Below are 17,942 nucleotides of genomic sequence, written 5' to 3'. Positions count from 1 at the left end.
CATTCTAAGGCCCTGATGCTAGTTGGCTGGCAGCTCTGGCAGCATGGTTTTCTCCTTGCTTTTGGAGGCCAGCAGAGTGGCCAGCTCTAGTTGCCTTGCACTGAATGCTGCAGCAACTCTCTCAAGACATTGCTTCTAGTTGCACTGCAATGGATGTAGGATAGGATAAAGCTTGGTAGTCCATTTGTGTGGCCAAATGCCACACCAGCAGATTACAAAAGAAGCAAAAGCACCTTTTTGTGATGCCTTGGACCAATCAAAATGAAGCATAATTAAATGAAATTTCATTAGCTCACATTTATCCCTGATTGCCCTTGTTTTCCTCTTATCCTCTCCTCCCTTGACTCTGATGTTGACAAAATATATAATATAAACTCCTTGGGGTGGGGTGGGGGAGAGAGAGAAGGATTGTACATAGTAAAATATGTTACTCTGCAATGTGCCATGCATATTAATGGTGCTTTATGTATGAATGGTAACTTTTAACAAAGTTTGAAGCAACAGCACCATAAAGCACAACAAAGGAGAAAAAGGTCATACTGAAATTGTGTTTTTTGTGCTTGTCTCTTCACTATGAATCCCACCCCAATCTGTTTCTTAGTCCCCCTGCAGGATGGCCCCCTTGTAAGGAATTCTTTTCCCATATGAATCAACTCAACTGTCCAATGTAAACATTCTTAAACAGCCCTCACTGCCATTGAGGTCACTGACAGCTTGCTTGTACAAACACTCTGGCATACAGTATAAATTAAAGATATGAAAGCATACACCAATATTCTTCTTCTTAGGCTCATACAGCTGATGCATTTTCCGAGCTGGGGAAATGCTATTGTCCTCTTCTTGTTGTGTGCACAATATACACATTTATGGCTTTCCCCCCTGTTGTACTTTCATCACTATCAAACCAGTTTTCTGGTGGCATTTTCATATTTTGAAATATACCTACTAAGATTCTAACATCCCCTGGCCCAGGTTTATGCCTGCAACAGCCATCTATTGAATAGTGCCTATGACATCAATGCCAGTTTTGTGTCATCACTGATGACAAAACATGATCTCTCAGTGTCTATACAGACTAAGAGCATGTTTTCATGGTTTTTACATTAGTATATGGCAGGAAATTTGTTTAAGCATTCAGCTCAAGAATGCTTCAGTAGCCTCTTAAAGAAAAAGCAGGGCAAGGTTTTCCTTTCCACACTGCAGCTCACAATTTCTAGACCCGTTGCTTTTTCTTTGAGGATGTGAGCTCCCTAGTGCCCCCTAGCACTGGAGTACACTTTTCTCTTCTTTTATTATTAAAAGAAGTGCTTACCACCATGGGAGCACTTCTGCTGAAAGCACCATAAACGCAAATGACAGCAACAATGTCAGTGTACCATTGCACCTCTTCCACCATTACAACAAGAGGAAGGCTTTAGCTCAATGCTGGTTTATCTGCGTTGCATGAAGAAGATGCTAGATTCAATCCCTGACAACTGCAGGCAGGGCTAGAAAAGTTTCTCTGCCTGAAACCTTGCAGAGCCACATTTCGTCGGTACAGACCAGCCTTCCCCACCCAGACACCCTCCAGATGTTGGCCTCCTTCAGCCCCAGCCACCATGGCCAGTAATGATGTAAGTTGCAGACCAACATCTGGAAGGTACCAGGTTGGAGAAGGCTAGTGTAGACAATAGTGAGGTAAGTGAAACTATGTTCCTAAGCCCTCCTCTCCTTTACATTTGTACATCACTTACATTACTGTTGCTGGACTGCAGCAAGTGCCACTGTATCATTAGGAGGGAAGTTGTTCCCATTACTGTGAGAAAATGATATCAGATACAAGTCTTTATAGATGCATTATCTCTCTCCTGCACAACAAGAAAATATTACTTACTGGTATTTGAATCAACTTCTATGGCTGCCATATTTTAACGCAAAAGGACTTTACATTATTACCAAATAATTAAACAAACAGCCTTGTTGGATGTTTCCAAACCCCACATTCCTTCCATTTGTATATTAATATGTTGCTTTGTTCTATATATTAATAGATGTAGGGATGATGGGACTTAAACTTAATTATTGCCTTAATAACCCTTATTCTTGTTAGAATGGTGCCAAACTATTCATTGTCAAATAAAGCTTTCATGTCATAAAGGCCTAAGAACAGGCAGTGGGATATTAGTGCAAACATTGTAAACTTAAGCCAAATTCATATATGGATTTTGATCAAACTGTAGCAATAGTGTGTTTAAAGTTTCCTGAGAGATGATGAAAACTATTCTCCTGAGTGTGGATTTCAGTATCTAGGTTTTATTAATGATTGATTTTCTTCCCAATCCACTGAAAAAAAGTGTCTCCTAGATAACAAGGTACTTCAACTGATCCCAGCTATCAACTATCCAAAAGTAGTCCAGAAGCACAAACTCCTCAGGCCTTTGGAGAACTGGAGATTAGTCACTGTATAGATACCACTAATGCATGCAAAACAACACTAAAAAGGAAACAATGTTTTAAAAAAGTCTTATGTGTTTGCTTTCATGCTCACAAAACATTTAGAAGAGCTTTGCTCATTAAAACAAAAAGATAATTTAAAAGGTAATTTCAGGTGTAAGCAAAACCTTTTTTCTTGAAGAGGGCAAAGGAAGCATGATAGGTATGCAGAACCGTCTTCTGCAAACTTCTGACTTAGCAATGATTAATTAAGTGAACCATTCTAATGGCCATTGGCCGGGTTCCAAAAATACATATGACAGGTTGAATGAGCCACATACATGTTTTCTATCTTCTCCTATTTTTAAAAAATAGCTCCAGCACTATTTAGCATTTATTTAATGCCGCCAGTTTGCTAGGCGCTACATGCTTGGCTGCTGTTCAAGAGAACGTCCAGGAACAGAAAACAAACGGCGGGTGAGCTACTGTCAGTTGCTGAGAATATTCTGGCATCGCCTGCCAGCTCTCGCTGTGACCATATGCAGAACTTCACGGTTCCGTGCGAACAGATGTGCAAAGCCAGCTTTTCAGCTGCATGGTTTGCGTTATGGCCAGCAGCAGCCAAGTCGGTCAAAAGGACTGGCTCGAACTGCTTGCCTTGCCTTTTCTGCTTTGACAGGGATGCTGGGGCTGTAGGAAACCACAAGCTCCAAGCAAAAAGGAACAGGGGCAGAGAAAGGTGGAGGAGGAACCCAATCGTTCTATTAAAATGTTTATTACAGTATAAATATCATAAGCATGATGCAGCCAAAGTTCAGGACTTCTTAAGACTATTCCTATTAGTGGCACACCTGCTGTCTTGCAACTGAAATAAATGGCTTGGCTGGGTTGCAACCTGTGTTTCTCCCACTCATTCAAACATTCAGCAGACTTGCTTTCCCCATGACACACACACACACACACACACACACACACACTGGACATATAATAATATATATGGTGGGCTTCTTCTTCAGACACCAAGAAGCAACCATTGGTTGCTGGCTTGAACTTGTACGCCCCCTAATGTGTCCATTGCAAGCCCTCTCATGGTAGCCCCCTGGCTGTTGTCACAGCAACCCACAACAGACGCCGCAGACACAGCAAAGGCTAGGGCAGGCCAGTGAGCACTTGCACGGAGAAAAGGGGACAAGTTATGAGGTCTTTAGGTTCTGCTGCCAATACTTCCGAGATGAGCATCCCCTCCCTCCCGCCGGTCAACCGTGCCAACCTGGGAATAGTGTCCGGTCAGCAAATCTGGCATCACGGGAGACCACCGGTGTGGGAGCGACCTGCCTGTTATGGACTGTCACCAGCTCTCTGGGTCAAAGGCCTGAGATCCCTTGGGGCAACCCCGCTGTTACTGCCCCCGTCAGGCTTAATGTCCTACCGCGCTAACTTTCTGCCATATAACACTTTGGGAGAGGGTACCTTGCACGTGTGGTCGGCAAACACGCGAGCGAGCGGACGGGCGCGGGAGGAAGGGGGTGTGATGCTGGGATGCAGCGCGCGCAAAACTTGGGCACGATCACGCGCGGCGGCGGCGGAACACGGCGCCTTACCCGGCAGGGACTGGTGCCTTGCAGCCTCCGCGGCTGAGCAACGGCGGCGGCCCCCGGTAGCAGCAGCAGCAGCCGCTCCTTACGCGGGGCGCGCAATGCCAGAGAGCCGCTCGCCAACTTTGCACAAAGGCAGCATGGCGCTGGAGCTGCCCTTCGCCCCGTTCCTGCAGCTGCAGCCGATGCGCTCTCTCCGGCTAGACCCGCTCCTCCCTCCCTCCCTCGGGATTCAGGGTGAATCTGGAGTGCAATGCAAAAGAGCCGAGCTCCGGAGCAGCGGTAGGAGCCGCTCTCATGGTGACGTCGGCAGCCTTCGGGTCTATTTATACTCGGCCGATTGGATTTCATTCATGAAAACGGGGCCGGGTGGCTCTGCGTAAGGAGGCGGGGACTGAGGCGCCTGCCAGCGCCCAACACAGACACAGCGAGCCAGCGCCAACACTGTGTATGCACAGTCCGGGTCGCTCTGTTTACTCACCGCCCCCATCGGCAGAAATTGCAAGAGAGCCTTAGATCTGCACCGCGCGAGCTGATCTCACGGAGTCGCCATCTCAGGACCCACCTCAAAGGCATTCGGCTCCCTTGTAGCATCCCAGCCCCGAACCAAGAAGAAACTCGCCTCAGTCACCGTCGTGCGGAGAGGCAGGGCCATTCCACACAGCCCACAACCTGCGTTTATCACCATCTGTACACTCAGGGAGGAGCTGCAGTCACACCTGGCTCCCTGGGGGGCATGCCTGCATTATGCCCATGCTTGCAAACACATTTGTCACATGCTGCCTTTGCATCTGCTTAGAGGCAAGTGTAGCTAAGCGGCATATACATTGTTTAAGTACATAAATATGCACAATGTTCTAAGATAAAATGTATCTTAGTGAATGAAGACCACCAATGAGAAGCCTTTGCAAAATTAAAGAACCTCCAGGAAAGGGAACGAGAAGCTACTGACAGCTAGATTGCCCAACACTATATTATTGAGACAAAAAAGCAGCTTATAGGGCGATTTTGAGCAGGAAAGTAGCTAGAGGAGTAAGGGGGTTGCATGTGCCTTAAAAAGTGTACTGTAGTTTGGCTGAGAGGTAGTAATTTGCCGTTGCAGAATCACCTCTTTCATTCCACCTCAGATGGTGGATTTCACAAACTAGGTTTGTGGTGTTAGCTCACAGTTGATCTATGCCAGAGACATGCGTGCTAAAGGAAGAAGTCTCTTTGCACTTAAAAACAAAGCGTGGGCAACAGAGATTAAACATATTAACAACACAACTATAATTTATGACATATATGCAATTTCCCCAAATGTTAGCTGCAATTATAAGTGTACATCACTTTTTCTATCTAGACTCTTGTGCTGTTAACACATGAATGATGAATCACTGCCCACCTCTTGTTGTTGACTCCAACTTCCATCACCCCCCCAACCATGGAACTTCTACTTCAAACAACACCTGGAGGTCCACATATCATGCCTGCTTTCGCACAAACCAAACAGGAAGAAATGCAGCAGGGGAAACTTCACCCCATCACTCCATCTCTATGCCAAGATAAATCTTGGTATATAGCAGGTAAACACATGTGCATGAGTAGTCACTTCAAAATCAGTAGGGTTAATAATGAGTAAGGCAATAAAGTTCAGGGCACTGAACTTACACTTGGCCAAGAAAGAGAGGGCCTCCTAATCAAACCTCCTAATCCTTGCGATTGTATATTCATACCTGCTTGTTAATACAGTGAAAGAAATAAGGGGGGTGGTATCTCTCCAGCCCTTCATGTTTGGTAAGCCATTTAGTATAGACTGTACTCTTAAATTTCATTTGAAATTTGGTGATTTGCTGTAAAGACACTGAACATTTTAAGTATTAGACAAGCTGCAAAGTGAGTGCAACTAAACTGAGCAATACATAGAAATCCTGGATGTCAAGGAAAGGGGACCCTGAAATTCCTAAAAGGATTAAATAAGAGGTTGGAGTACTGAGTAGTGTTTATCTTGCTTGGAGCATTTTCCAGATTATATCCAATGCTTCCATTTCTGTTAAACTTGTATAAGCTTCATAACACTGCTAAGGACAGGAGAATGTGGCCTTGAGCTACTGCTTCTCCTTTGTGACTTTGATAGACAACTTCATCGGCAGTCTTGTGGATATGCCACATATTCTGAGCCCTTGCAGCTATAAACACACCCTTGAAAGTAAACCATGCCTTGTGAAATTCTCATAAAGCCAGAGGAGCAACTGAATAGCTGGGGTGCACCCATCCTAACTCCTTGTCCTTCCTTATGATTAGCAAAAGCCAAGTATGTCACACAAAACAGTCACTGTAGAACTACTATGTGCATTTACACAACTTGCCTAATTCTGAGGTTGCAGAATTCAACTCATCCTGGGCAAAGAATTGTAGGCTTTTGGTAGGAGATATGAACAGCCCTGCTCTTGGGCATAGATCAGTGTCCGAAATGCATCACTGGAGTGCCACATTTATCCAAAAGCCTTAAGTGATGGAGTCTCACTGCAGGATCCTGTCTGAGTAGATGATTAGGACTACTAATGTAGTTCAGAGAACAGGAAAAGAGCTGTCCGTTGTCTTGTTCTCTTCACTATACCAAAACAACAGTGCCGGATTAAATGGTAAAATCAAGGACAGCTTAATCTAACCACTGCTAATCTTTGAGAAACAGCCTTGTCAGATGCAATTTACTTTGAGAGCAACGATAGAGGCAGTGAAGTAAAAGTCCCCCAGTTGTATTTTCAGTGCTTAACTCAAAGGCCATTTGCATTTTAGTCAGTTCAGCACCTCAGACAATGGCTGCTATAACATTTAGATCCACAATTTTTAAACTTGAAACGGTGACTTGAACATTACCAAAAATAAAAGAAAAAATTTATCTAGTCTTCACTGACACTGAATGATGTAGCTAGAGTGTATTTAACAATCAGCAACCCTGATCCACTGGTTTCCCTCCCTCAGCTCATTATTTAATATTTATAATTCTGTTTATTGCTTTGATAATTAAAATATATTTCTGGGGATCTGTAATTGCTTTTTTAAGCAACACACACACACACACACACATGAGAGAGAATACAGTTGTAGCTGAACAACAGGTTACAAAGAATAGTAAAGCAGTTTTGAAACATGTATTGAATCCCTGACATTCATTAGAGGTCTGTCCAGGGACATTATTCCTGGGTAGCCCAGGGATTTTATGATGGGCTGGAATACCTTGACCCTCCCCTTTTTCTAAACTTAAAAAGCATGGTTTTTGACCCCCAAGCCAGCTGGGTATACAACAAAGGTCAGTGTTAGGGAAACCTTAGCCATCCGCAATGCTTTCCCCAATAGATCATTTATGCATAGAAATTCACACATGTCAGTTTATCTCATAGCCATAGACCTGTGCCCTAAGTTCTTTAAGCAGCTAGCAACACCCCTAGGCTCAGGGTTTCCCCCATCATGTTTAGTTAAAGGCATACACACAAGCATATTTTCATGACTCCTCTTGTGAATACTGGAAACTATGGCTAACTTCAGACAGAGCCATTCCAGTGCTTTGGTGAGCCTACTTGGGAAAGGCAGAAAAATACGAGGCTGGTGATTCATTCATTTATTTGCCTGGTTGGGTTGCCCCACTCACTCTGGGACACTTACAACAAATTATAAAACCACAGTAAAACATCAAACATTAAAAACTTTTAATCCACAATCAACAGCTCTCCCCAGAGGGTGCCTTCTGTGTGAATGGTACACATCTTTGAAAAGAAAAAGGATGGTTTTGCAAGAGAGTTGCAGTGTTAGCCCCCAAATTAGGAGAACAAATATCATGAAGAAAGGTTAAAAAGATTGCTGGTCACATCTGCATCACTTATATTAAAGACAGAAGATGACTGCAGAGAGTTAAAGGTGGATGAAATAAGCATCATTGCTAGAAATTAGTACTCTACTTCACTCTGCCCTCTCTGGAAATAACCAGATTAATTTCCTAGATGTCCTCTGGATGTCTGTAAAATTAATTCAGATTTTGGTCTGCATTTGGATCAGGACAATTAGCTGTGGCATGTGACTATCCCCTGGTTTGCATGTGCCACCAAGCCAAACCAAGGCTTGGCATGAATGCATGAATTTGCAGGCTCTGAGAGAGGATATTGTGGCTGATTTGCTCTTCCTGGCTGTTTTGGTGCTGTGCTACACTGAGCTAAGCTATAGTTTGGGTAGTTTAGTAGTCCTCCTCTTCCCCAGCCCCTGCCTTACACTAGAATCAAAGAGTTGGGAGTAAGGAATCCTTGAGTGATCATTCAATTCAACCCCACAGCACTACATTCCCCTTTCCCCAACTGGCATCCTCCTCCTTTCTTGCTGCAAAAGAGGAAACCAATTTTGATAAGATATGCAGGCCTACATAACTTCAGTAACTATAGTTCAGCAAACAAAATGTATGAGCTACACCTTGATACAGAGTGAAGTGTTTGCACAAAATACATTCAGTACCTGCATTTTAGCTGGTGACCAACATTGCTATATATGCATATACACATACAATTTCCCTTTCAGGAAAATGCATAGAAGAGGTAATTTAAAATATTATCCAGGATGAATAAAACCAACTTTATTCATAAAATTTATTGTGTCTGCCTTTATGACTCTGTGTGGTTTTCCATAAGAGGGAAACAAGTGCTGTCTAGTCCCACAATGTGGTCCACGTGTGAATGAGCCTTTTTCAAGAAAAAGGTTATTTTATATTGCAGATGGCATGTTCTAGAAATAGTTAGATGAAGGATGGCTTTAGTGAAGCACTTTCATCGATCACCGCTTCTGTGACAAACATTTTCCAGGAATAAATTTCTACTCACCACCGAGAAAAAAAGGGTGTTCATAGCCATTGTAAGAGCTCAGTCAGAAAGGAATCCTTTCTTAGAGACAACTGTTCACACGTTTCCTTATCTTCCCTGTGGGGGGAAAAACATGGTGTTTTACACAATGTGAGCGGATTTGTTTTTATTTAGGACTATGCTACATTGCCCCAAACCACCATTTAGGAATCAGCTATTTGGGATAGAAAGAACTCTGAAAGTTCTTACCACCTGCTGTCTACAATTATCTAGAATTACTCACCAATCATTTACTAACCTCCAACCTGCCACCATCACATGCTCTTTGGAGGAGTCAGTATCTGCTCTGTCTCAACCTCGTGCTTTCTTAATTGGTCAAGTTTGTATCTCTGGCTATTCCCGTTAGAAGTAAGTGTATATAAAAATGTGTGGCAAGTTAACCCAATAGATAGATGGACTTCACACACTTGATCCATTGCTTCCTTCTCATACACTTCGGCAAATCTATCTCCCTATTATGTCTGTATAGTATCACTGAAAACAACACAAACATAATGATTGGGTGTAATTGCAAAGCTGACCAACATCGATATTTCTTGCTGTTGAGCAAAACAATCTGGAGGACATATGGTGGAGCTAGCACTGAGAGGCAAACACCTCAACCTGGGAGGTTGTGAATACATTTGGGTTTTCCAGAAAATTAGTTTGAAGCTGGACCATCAACTTATGTTTTCAATGACCATCACCTCATCAATATTTGTAGGTTGTTCTGGAAGCTTTTCACAGCTGAAGAGTGAGATATGCATTCCAACAGACAAGAACAAAAATAACATTTTGCATTTATATAGTTTACATGCACATTGTAAAGTTGATTAGCCCCGCTGCCCCATATTAATAGGGCATTCCATATTATATAATACAACATACAGTGGTACCTCAGGATGCGAACGGGATCCGTTCTGGAGCCCCATTAGCATCCTGAAGCGAACGCAACCCACGACTGCATGTCTGCACGTGTCGCAACTCGCCGCTTCTGTGAATGCGTGTGGCGTCATTTTGAGCGTCTGCGCATGCACGAGTGGCGAAACCCGGAAGTAACGTGCTCCGTTACTTCCAGGTCGCTGCGGAGCGTAACCTGAAAATGCTCAACCTGAAGCACATTTAACCCGAGGTATGACTGTATTTCAAATTTTGCTTCTTTGGCAATTGGAAAATCTGGGGTCTGATCCATCCTCAGCAACAACTCTTACTGGGTGACCTTCCCACCTGCCACTCTCTCAGCCTTATCCATGCAACAGAATTGTTGTGAAGGTAGAAAGGGGAAGTGAACTGTGTAGGCTGCCCTGAGCTGCTTGGGAAGACGATAGTATAAATATGCAAAAATAATAGACATACTAGGAAGGAAACTGACAGTAACATCACTGATATAGTGTACGAAGTTCTCTAAACACTCTAAAGCCACTATATAAATGTCAAGTATTATTGACTGTGCAGCTCCCTTATCTCTGCACTATCCATAGAACACACAGTGTGGGAATCTCATCCTGCAAATTGTTCCCTTTGCTTCCCTTTTTCAAAGTTGTCGGGAATGTAGTTGCAGAGCTTTAATAAGCATACCTCCATTATGCAAAGGATTTCCCCACAAAATGCTATCACTTATCCTGATCTGACCCCTAATACCAAGTCAATGCCCATGTGGTCACCATGCCCCATAAACTATGCTTTGCCTTGCTCTTAATCTACATATTAGCAGCTCGGCTCTCAGCTTCTCTCCATTTGCTTTCAAGAGATCAAATCACATGTTTTAAGATACCTTCTTCTCAGGAAGCCTAACACAAACCCACCCACCCCCACAACCACTCAGCTGCTCTCCAGTAATCAGTCATTAACTAAATGACTTGTTTTCCTAAGGCTGTGTCCAGACCATTTCCCTTTATTTAACCCCATTAGTCCCTGTTTCTTTATGTTTCGTTTCCCTTTCATCTGCACAGTTGTGCCTCCCTTCATAAGTGCATCACACTGTGGAGGGGACTCTGCACAGTGGAAACAGTGAATGGGGCACACTCAGGAACTGAATTCCAGTGTAAGTTTGACTGGTGTGCTACTGTAGGCTTTGCACTTTAAACTGACCCACTCCAGTGATGTGGAGCAGAACTTTTTCCAAGGCTTTATTCCCTGCACCCCCGTGGAAAATTGTCCATTTCCTAAGTTCTTCAGTAACCATGAATGACAGCCAATTGTGAATACATTACTAAGCTTGGCAATTTCAAAGCTTTTTGCTCTGTTTACTGAATTCAAGTGAAATAAACATGCAAATTACTACCTTTATTTGCATATGAATAGAATCCTTTTCAGAATTTTACAGAAAGCCCAAACCATTGGCCCTCTCTGACTCATGCTCTGGACTAGAGTGCTGATAATAAGGCCTAGAACAGTCTTTATCCAGAGGTCATAGAACCACAGAACTGCAGAGTTGGAAGAGACCCCAAGAGTTATCTAGTCCAATCCTCTGCAATGCAGGAATACCAACATGCTGTCCCCCCATCCAGTTTGAAACCATACAGGACCCTGCCTAGCTTTGCAAATGTGCTAGCAGTTTCATTGCTGCATCAATGGGTGGTGGGTGGTGTATATTCTGCCAGACCATCAAGCCTCATCCACTCAAGATAGCTCTCAGTAGCTTCTCATTCTCTTCATCATCTTGGCTGCTTATACTCAGGACAGCTATCCTTTGTAACCCTTTGGTTCCATTACATGTAGGCTCCTCAACTACTCCAACTATAGGGTCCTTTCTCAGGGGTACTCCAGCTATAGGGACCAGATCCTACCTAGTAAGGCCTTAATAGGTTTGCAGGTTACTTTATTTATGGCATATTGTAAGGCATCTAATAAATAGGTTTCAACTAGTCTTATTCTGGCCCACTCACTTCCAGTGCATGCTGACAGTTTTCCAGCACTGAAGCGATTCCTTTAGCCTTTTATTCCCATCTCTGCTGGCAAGCTCCAGGACACATAAAGCAGATTAGCAGCTGCTGACTAGAATAACCCGCAGTCCAAGCTTGTTAGCTTCTCATTCACCTGGTGGACCTCCAAGCCAGCCTCAGCTAGAGTCTCTGCAGGTGAGTTTCTGAACCTCTGACTAAAAAAATGTTCTCACTTCTAGAGGATTTTGAACAACAGAGTTCCTCCTTTCTGACCTGCTCCTTCTGGGGTAGTTTGTCCACCTTTGGCCCCCCACCCTGCACCTCCACTGCCTTGCAGGATATCTTTGGAAGAAGAAAAGGCTAAGGAGTATACCCTACACACAAATCCAGAGTGGAGTCCCTAAGATGGTTGGATGGCACCTTTTACACTTCCTTCCAGCAACTCCTGCAGCCAAGCTGGTGCCAAACGTATTGCTCAGCTTTCCATTGGATCACATCAGTGAGGCTGAGAGGGTGGTCCTGTTGTCTGGACAGCCCAACATCTCCATATACACTGCTCAGGCTTCCGCCCCATGGAGGTCACTTTGGTGTTGTTAACACAGCAGTTTGTCTTCACCACCAAGGGCACACTCCATTGTCTCGAGACAGATGGATGCCAACAATCAATCCTATTAGAAGCAAACAAACTATTGAAAGCAAGCAATATAATTGCCAACCCTGCTTCAGTTTTCACAAAGCAACAGGAAGGGCACCCTGCAGGCTGCTCCCAGTCCAACATACTCCCATCTCAAATCTCTCAGCTATCTCCAAACTCAAACGCCAAACTGCTATCTTTTCTTATATCCTGAGCATTGGGTTTGAAGCCACATCTCAACTCCTAAGCTTGGCTTCTACTGAAGTAATTGCAGCCCATCATTCCTGTTAGAAAGAAAACAATCTTAAAAAGTAATGGTCGCAGAGAAGCGTCTTAACTTCCACCCATGGAGACTGTAGCACCCACTACCCCACGGAGAAGCTCTGTCAGAGAAGCTGAAGGAGGTCAGTGCAGAAATACATGGAGGAGACTGATAGAAGAGCACATGGGGGAAGGAAAGTCCAAAGAAACAATGGAGGATATGCTGACCATGCTGCTCCTTCCTTGCTTCTCCATCAATAACTGTGCTTATTACAGCAGAGTGGGTTGGGAAATGGACTAGCAGGGAGAGCTGCTACTTTCTATTCTTGCTGCTTTCCAATTGCACAACATGCATGGTCATCAACTGGAATGGCATGAACTGCAGCCACTCTAAAAAACTGCAAAGGTACATATATGCTAGTTTACAGCAGGAGCCAAAGCTCATTTAATGAGAGAGGAAAGCACAATCAATAACTTGATGAAAATGACATTTTGAAAATCCCCTAATTTATTCAGAATTACAATGTTTCCAAAGATATCACACTAATACACATTTTTTTTAAAGAAATGTAAAATCAGCCTACCCAAGACAAATTCAAAATTCACCCTTACTATTACCCAAGTATTATGCTACATTCAAAATGTGGTCAAGGCAATAAGATTGTAGCAGGAAACATTTAGAAAATATAAGTGTTATGAAACATGCTTAATGGATCCCAAAGTCATTAAACTTCTGCTTAAACAAGGAAAGCAACTGCCTGAGTAAAGCTGTGAAAATTGCTTTCTCTGAGCATTATTCAAAGAGAGGCCAGCTCTCTCAAGAAGACTCTGGCAGGTTGAAAAAATTTAAGGCCTTTCCAGTGTCTATGGATTCATTCTCTCCTATAATATAAGCATATAAGTCCCTGGTGTTCCATGGAAGTGGTGTATCAAATTTCCATTATGAGAGCTCTAAATGATTAATGAAAGTGGAAAAAGTGCAAGGTTGTATCTTGCTTCTTCCATTTCATTTTTTATCAGATAAAAATGACCATGTTGCAAGCATCCCACCTTTTCGTTGCAGCTACGTCATAAAATGGACATAAAGAACTTTTATCTAAATTATTAAAAATGCATAAATGATTCACAATCAGTAACAAAACTTGGATTCAGTGTGCAATGTTCTAGAAAGCAGCGGTGCTGGGTGTAATAGACAACTTGATAGTAACCAATCATCTCATAGCAAAGGCAATTCTATACATTATGTATCATGCCATTTCTATAGTTCACTTTAAAAGAAGAAAAGCTTCTTTATAGAAGTTTGCTGTCTTTGTCAAAGGTCTACAGTCAGTCTAACGATGAAACCTACCAATCACTGAACCTGTTTTTTCTTCACTTTCCAGTAAGCATACCAGTTTAAAACTGCAACCCTGACCATACTTCACTTTCATCAGAAATGCTTGCAAATACAATGTAAGAATATAATATCAAAACAAAACAAACAAAAAAACCCTTAGGGCACATTCCAGCCAAAATTAAGCATATTCCAATGGGAATAAATAGGATTTAAAAATAAATAAATAAATGCTCAACTGCCCTTATATAGGAGAACATTTCACTGGGTTGTATTCAACTTTTATTCAGAACAGACTCATTGATATGAATGGATCCAACTTAGTCATGGTGATGAATTGCAATGGGTCTACCATGAACAAAAGTTAGTTAAATGCAACCCCTTGACTCAATGAACCCAGATAGGTATGCTTAGATTATTACATTTACTGGTAGGCTCAGTGTGCCATTCTTTTTTTTCTCTTTTTAAACATCATTGCAATGAAGTAATTCATAAGGACTCCTGGATCATGGTCTGCTTAAGGAATGAGGTTTGGGGAAGTTTTTAGTCTTAGTTTTCAGATCAACTTCACTTCTTACACTTATCAATTTACTCATACCTTTGTTCTTTCCAGTTTGTTCGTTGTTTACTTCTTTGTATCCAGTTTTAGACCATCAAGTTGCAATCCTATACACGTTTGCACAGCTAGTAGTAGCAAGCCTCACTGAACTCTGCTGGATTTACTTCTGAGTGGAAATGTATAGGATTGGATTGCAAGGTGTGTGTGTGTGTGTGTGTGTGTTTTGTTGTTGTTGTTTTTAAAAAGGTTGCCTATACACACTTGCAACATTATCTTCTTATGTACACTTACTGAGAAGAAATGCCCACTAAATTCAATGGGATTTAATTTCATGTATGATTTAAGGTTGCAATCTTACATGGGAGTAAAAACCCTGTGTGTTGTAGGGTTCAACCACACTCCTGTTTGTGTCACAATTTCTAGGCACATGTTCGTGACTTCCAGGCATTGGTTCGAGCAGAAAACCTGATTGGTGTTTCTTTTCCCAAGGGAAAGCAGTGGGACAAAAGAACACTTGGACCCGTGCCTAGAAACTGCAGTGCAAACAGACGTGTGGATGAGCCCTTACTTGCAAATAAATACGGATTGAGTCAGGACATAAATGTCCTATCAGTATGTATTCACTTGCAGCTGTGGTTTTATTCTGTATTGTAAGCATCCCATGAGTTAGCTATTGGAGAGGTCACATAATACATAATTCACATAATGCATAACACGTAATTCATTATACTTGTTTTCCCTTAGCAGCTTCCAAGACACTTTGGAAATACTGGGCACCATCCAGCCAGAGTTAATACAATGGAAGAGAATTGAGCCTAAGCAAATCAATGGAGCTTAAGTGTGTTTTACTTTAGCTAGATTTGTGCCCACTTTACAAGATACTACATAAAGGAAAGCAAAATCCCACTGGTGTGGGAGTGCTGAAGCTGGTTTTGCAGAATATGAGTTACCAGACTTGAAAAGAAAAACAAAAGAGCAGAACAATGTGTGATTTGTGTGGTGCTCACAAGGCCATAGTTCTGGAATCACTATACAACATCAGGGATGGCTCCTGGAATAGACACAGAAGTCATTTAAAATATGTCTCAGGACATGTGCAGAGTGCTTGTTCATCACAGCTGGCATCACTCATGGAGGACTTTCAGGGGCAAATATGCAGATGTAGTTCTTTAGAAATTAATCTGTTAAGTGGGAAGCAGCTTTAACATCTTCCCTAACTAGCCATATACCGTAAGCATTGCTGTGGGAAAGACCAAAAATTAATGAGTAATGTTACTGTACTTTGTTGTAATCAAAGAACATTGTTACAGCTACCTGGTGACCATTCTTCCTTCCTTCCTTCTGCTAACTGCTTATTAATAGCCACAGATGAGAGGCTATTTTCCTCAGTGGGAGCTAGCATTTAGGACACTAGATGTTTGGTCTCCTGAATGGCCAATACACCTGCAGCATGGAGTCTAAGACCATTGCTCTGCAAACAGGTGTAAGAAAAGGTAGCAGTTGGCAGTTCTGAATTTTGAGAGGGGCAAAAGGACTTCCAAGTTAACCGGATTAGAATCTGGAACGGGGTGCAGGGATCCACACTGTTACTCTCTGGGATGCAGGCTTTGTGGTTTTGTTGCCCGTTGTTGGAATGTAAATGTGCTAAATAAAATAGAAGTGATGCAAGGTCTGCAGAGTGCTCTTGCTCCCAAAGGAAACCAAAGGAATACCATTAAAGCACATGTGAATCACATTCTTTACCTCAGTCCCTAGGTAGTTTGTTAAGGGTTGATCGGAAAGTGCAACTGTGAGGGATAAACTGCAGGTAAACCGGTGCTATTCTTCTAGGGGGGGGGGGGTAGGTGCCAGAACTCACCATGAACGCTTCCCTTGTTCTCTTCTAATGGCAATGGTGCCCACCTGAGAGGTGCAGAAACTGAGCTCAGACTGATAAAAAGCCCTGCCTGTAACCATGCACGCTTACCTCAGAGCAGACACGTGCAGCGTTGCACTGTAAATTGGCAGTGCTGCCCACAGATTTCTCACCAATGGGAGAAGTGGGTATAAAACTAATACAAGTTAATGGCGAAAACTTTCTTCTGGCAAGTTGCAGAGTCTCCTTTAGTTGTTGTATATCTGCCGAGGCAGTGCATACTAACTGCACAGCTTATATACACTGTGTATAAACATAAATGCTGTTCTCTGCTTAATACCACGCAAGTGCTTCGGCGTGCTTAGACACTGTACGATATTTCTCCAAGTCAAGAAAGGGGAACGGACTGGCTTGAAGAAGAAAAAGAAGCAGCTTGCCACAGTTCCGAATTAAATCTCTTTTTTCCTCCAGAGACCCGCCAACCTCCCTGCCCCCCCCCCCCCCCCGCCGCGCAGCTCCCCGCTTCCCCCTTCGCTCCTCGCCGCCTTCTCCGGGTGACCCGCGCGCGCCTCACCTGACAGGAGGAGAGACTTCTCCGAGAGGGGCGCAATCCGCGCGCTCCAGAGGGGGGGGGGCGTCGCGACTCGCCCCCCGCGGCGCCTTCGGAACCTGCGCGCGGACAGCGCTGGCTCAACCTAGTCCGCCTCTCGCGAGCGCCGAGCTCCTTCCCTCCTTCTTCTCCCTCGCCTGCTCTCCGGCTCGCGCCCTCCCGGCTCACTGCTCCAGAGCGCCACACCCCGCCCAGCCTGTCCTTCCCCTGGCTGGGACAAGCCGCACAGGAGCCGCCACAGGTCACGTGACCGAGGCCGTGAGGCGGGCGGGGGAAGGAGAGAGGAGGAGAGGATGCTCTTCTTGAGGAGGAGGATTATGGGCTGTATCCTGCGCAGGGCCCGAAGTGAATGAATTGCCTCCTCTCTTCTTCTTCTTCCCAACTATACCTATATATCAACATTCATAAGGCATAGGCCAGAGTTATTCACAGGCGTGAAGAGCAATAAATTGTCCAAATTAAAGCCCTGCCCATCCTAGACACAGTTACTTGCAGGTAAGCCCAGGTGAATTCAGGCAGACTTTCTTCCTTGTAAATGAGCGCAAGGTTGGATTGCAGAGAGCTATGAGCTTTCCTCCTGAATTTCCTTTCTCCACCCCAGACAAGGTGCCAGCCTTTGCTTTGGGTTTCTCACCTGTCACATCAGTGTGAGAGTTTAGCAGGTGACATTGTCCTTTTAGTTTGGAGATCAAGGTGAGGAGGAAAGCGCCTCCTCCCAAATGTCTGCAAAGCCAGCCAGTATTTAAAAGTAACGGAGCAGGGCCAAAACAGCTACAACAAAGCTGGCAACTTTACCATTCATAAATTGAAGAGGATTTCCCCTGCTTGGTGGCTGCTATAGTTCTACGAGCCATAAATGCATGGAGAAGGGCCAGTAACCCTATATTTCTTTTACTATAAAAGGAACACGCTGAGTTAGCTGTGGCAGGGGATATG

General features: G+C 43.6%; 1 protein-coding gene across 7 annotated transcripts in view; it reads right to left on the bottom strand.

The window, feature by feature from the left end:
• The window catches only part of RHOBTB1 (Rho related BTB domain containing 1), a 69,802-nt gene extending 52,598 nt beyond the window's left edge, over positions 1-17,204 (bottom strand). The window contains exons 1-2 of one of the 7 annotated variants that reach the window (XM_083440033.1): positions 17,108-17,204; positions 8,852-8,947 (exon numbers count right to left, since the gene is read on the bottom strand). The gene's annotated coding sequence lies outside the window, so the exon portion shown is untranslated. Of the gene's footprint in view, positions 1-768; positions 986-4,013; positions 4,329-8,851; positions 8,948-16,399; positions 16,446-16,970 lie in introns of those variants that run through there. The other 6 variants (XM_083440032.1, XM_083440034.1, XM_083440036.1 and 3 more) reach the window with 6 other exon arrangements.
• Between the last annotated feature and the right edge of the window lie 738 nt (positions 17,205-17,942).

This window comes from Podarcis tiliguerta (genome assembly GCF_965153285.1).
Source record: "Podarcis tiliguerta genome assembly, chromosome: 5".
In the NCBI taxonomy this organism is placed as follows: Eukaryota; Metazoa; Chordata; class Lepidosauria; order Squamata; family Lacertidae; genus Podarcis; species Podarcis tiliguerta.
Note: the sequence above shows the minus strand (reverse complement) of the source record. Positions and strands in the feature narration are given on the sequence as shown.